This window comes from Topomyia yanbarensis, chromosome 3 (genome assembly GCF_030247195.1).
Source record: "Topomyia yanbarensis strain Yona2022 chromosome 3, ASM3024719v1, whole genome shotgun sequence".
Lineage (NCBI taxonomy): Eukaryota > Metazoa > Arthropoda > Insecta > Diptera > Culicidae > Topomyia > Topomyia yanbarensis.
The window spans coordinates 176,532,099-176,535,598 of record NC_080672.1 but is presented as its reverse complement, the minus strand read 5'-3'; the positions used below and the strand labels follow the sequence as shown (position 1 = coordinate 176,535,598).

General features: G+C 40.2%; 1 long non-coding RNA gene across 2 annotated transcripts; it reads left to right on the top strand.

The window, feature by feature from the left end:
• The first annotated feature begins 1,080 nt into the window (after positions 1-1,080).
• Positions 1,081-3,054, top strand: LOC131689289 (uncharacterized). 2 transcript variants are annotated; one of them, XR_009305371.1, is made up of 3 exons: positions 1,081-1,111; positions 1,528-2,722; positions 2,787-3,054. It is a non-coding gene; the product is annotated as an uncharacterized LOC131689289 (long non-coding RNA). The 2 variants fall into 2 exon arrangements; XR_009305370.1 differs by lacking the exon at positions 1,081-1,111 and having other exon boundaries at positions 1,468-2,010; positions 2,070-2,722.
• The last annotated feature ends 446 nt before the right edge of the window (positions 3,055-3,500 follow it).

The following is a 3,500-nucleotide window of genomic DNA, read 5'->3' as shown; positions in this document are numbered from 1 at the left end:
TGAAAATGCTTGACCAAGGCATCATTTGGCATTCGAATAGTCCATGGACATCACCAGTCTGGATCGTCGAAAAAAAAATTAGACGCTTCTGGAAAGAAAAAGTGGCGACTTGTAATAGACTACAGAAAACTTAATGAAAAAACGGTCGACGACCGTTACCCCATACCCAATATTACAGACATCCTCGACAAATTAGGTCGTTGTATGTATTTTACAACCTTAGACCTCGCCTCTGGTTTCCACCAAGTCGAAGTTGAAAAAGTAGACATTCCAAAAACTGCATTTAGTGTAGAAAATGGACACTATGAGTTTTTGCGAATGCCTTTTGGATTGAAAAATGCACCTTCAACGTTTCAGCGCGTGATGGACAACGTGCTGAGGGAAGACATCGGAGTCATATGTTTAGTGTACATGGATGACATCATTGTCTTTTCTACCAGTCTAACTGAGCATCTTGACAATAGACCTTTGTCGTCAAAAATTTTTATATGCAGAACAGCTTCCGTTTTCATCGCTGGATCAATTCTGAATACTGTCACGTTAATTTGGTGTCTCTAACTATTGAAAAAATCAAAAATTCTTCGAGCTGCCCATTTTACTCTGTATTCCCCTGTCCTATTTTACCTCGATTCTCCATACTTTTTCACCATTTGGATGAATTTCGAGTAGGGAATATGAAATAAAGTTACGGCGGGTAGCCTATAACATAGTTCCAGTAGCCTGCCGCTAGCCGGCAGCTGTTTTAATCTGGCTATTCGCCGTTTCGTTTACTGGGTATGAACTCCAAGAGTTCATTCCAATTTGTCAAAAACATTGTTTTGACGTAGATGAACCCCAAAACAGTGTTGCAGAATATACCGATTTATCGATATTTAAACCGATTTTTAATTTTAATTCCAATAAAGTTACTAAAAATACCAACTTCTTTTTTCTTACCAAAAAATCACGATTTTCATATAATAAGATCAACTAATATTACGTATGGGCCTTTTTAGAAAATGTCTTCACCTTTCCACATCAAATCATCCGGAAATTGATTCAGAAATCTGCCAGGTTACTATCAAAATTTCAAATGAAGCTCAACAACCGATTCTGAAATTGATTGAGCTCGGTAGGTTTGATTACATAACATTAGAATGATCTATAATTTAAACCCAAAAAATTGCAGGTAACTTTTGGTTAGCATACATCTTCACACCGATAAATACCTATTTTTTATTTAGAACTATACCGATATTAGATTTGTTCCAGTACCAGTAGAAAGTGGAAGTACTCCGGAGCAAACAGAGAGAAAATCGTTCCTATGTTCTCTTCTCTTTTTTCTGCTTCCGTTAGCAAACCGGAGTAAAAAGGAAGTATTTTTTGCTTCTGTTTGCTCCGGAGCAACTTCTGTGTACTAGAGCAAACCTATTATACAAACCATCTGACAACGCTGCTCTAAAGTGAAAAGTGCTCTTAAAACATCGATGACATCTTTTTTGTTTTTTCTGTTTTCTCTACCTATCTGATGTGTTTCATCCTGTCAAGGAATCCAAAAACATCAGCTGTCTCCCGTTTCCAGAGAGTTCGCCGACCAGTTTTGCTTTCAAACTGAAGAGAAAACTACAGTTTAACTTCACCAGGCACAATCATCAGAATGAGATGCAGGAAAATATTAACCCAGAATGGTTTCATTTTACCGTCCAGTTGTAGATTCATTTCACAAATGATAATCGTGTATGTCCAAAAGGTTTTGTGCGGATCTGCGAATTCGGTTTTTGTGGAATAATTCGACCAAGGGCTATGATGTAGCAGCGGTCAGAGTAGGTCCAATCATACGGCTTCATCCCACCCCGAAAGCAGATGAGCGCTGGGGAATGTTTTCAGCCACCTGGAGGAGGAAGTTCAGCGCGGAAGAAATGTTACCAGACTTCACCGATCTGGTATCTGGACTTTTTTGATGATCTCATAGAGATTGTGTGTGCAGATGGGCGGTTAAAGTTCTGGGAGGGAAAGATTTGTAACTTTAAGGTAAATTGTTTGGAGTCATTTGTTTTTTATTACAACTATTGACGGACGTTTCATTGCAGGATATATATGAAGCCGAAAACACCCACAACAATGGGGTAACTAACATAAACCTCGCCGGTGACGGAGTTGAGTGAACGAATCGATTTTCTGAGACTGGAAACGTACACGTAAGGTTGTCAGATCGATTGGGGATTTACGTCTGTATATGGGCGAAGTAAGTTCTATGTTTCAAGCAATTTTTTAAGCTCACCTAGGGCGCAGACAGATTTTACTTGTTCTTTTAAAATACTGTATATTCTAAGTCATTTAATTTTCAGTCTGTAATGAGTATGTCATCAAGTGCCTTAATTCTTATTCTTTTTAGCTCACGTACGCAGCGGTTCGGCAGGAAGCATTTCAGCAATCCGCCGGATCAAATCCGTCCACAGCTTTCCCAGCTCAACATCACGCATCCGAGGAGGAGCTTCGATGTATCCTAGAGTTTCACCAGCAGGGTTACCGGTGACATGTTTGGAAGTGGCGGGCGGTACAGTCATGACTGGCAGCCAGGGCCACACTGTTAACGTGTTCCGGCTCGATAGCCACCTATTGCAGTTCACCCTAAACGGCCATTGCGGTCCTATTACATGTATTTTCATAGACCAGTGGCAGGCTGAGATGGGCGCATCTGGTTGCCAGGATGGTGTGCTATATGTGAGGGACTTGATACGGGGTATGTCAGCCAAATTTACGGTATGGCCTAAATCTACATAATTAAATTGATTGGTTATTTATAGGTGCCTGTATGTACAAAATTGAAGCCCATGACGACTCAATCGTCGCACTTGCCTGTTCCCCGAGTTACGCAATATCGCTCGGACTGAACGAATGAATACGGTTCTGTGACTACGGAAATCAAATGAGAATCGTTCGTTTCCCTCTTGTTGCGTCGGAAAAGTGGTTCGGTCGGGGGAATCGTAATCGACCAGCTAACGAAAACAAATGTACAGCAGCTTCTGAACGAAGCCATTGCTAGCACGAGTTTTTGATTTGGAAGGATAGTTGCTGAGGACCATTCTTACAATAGTATAAAAGTTCTAACCTCAAAAACACAACAATAAAATGTATTTCTTTCAGAGTTTATCATATCCATTACATGATCAAATGCGCTGATGGGTAAGGCTTTGGATTCGGCTATATTCCATCATCATTGAAGCTAGATTATAGAATCATGTTAATTTGACAGGCTGCAAGTGTTATTAGTAGCACAAACAGCTAGCAGCCCAGCTAGTATTGTTCTTTCTGCTTGCAACCAACCTGGTTATATTGATGTCAATGCTAAATTCGCTGTTGCAGCTGTACTGTCGCTATACTGTCCCATGTGTTATGGGATTCGCTATTAACATGGGACAATTATGCTTAGAGCACCAGATTCTAAAAGCGACCAATTTTGGCCAATCACTGGAGGCAAAATCACGCGTAACAATTAATAATAAATTAAATTGTTGCTG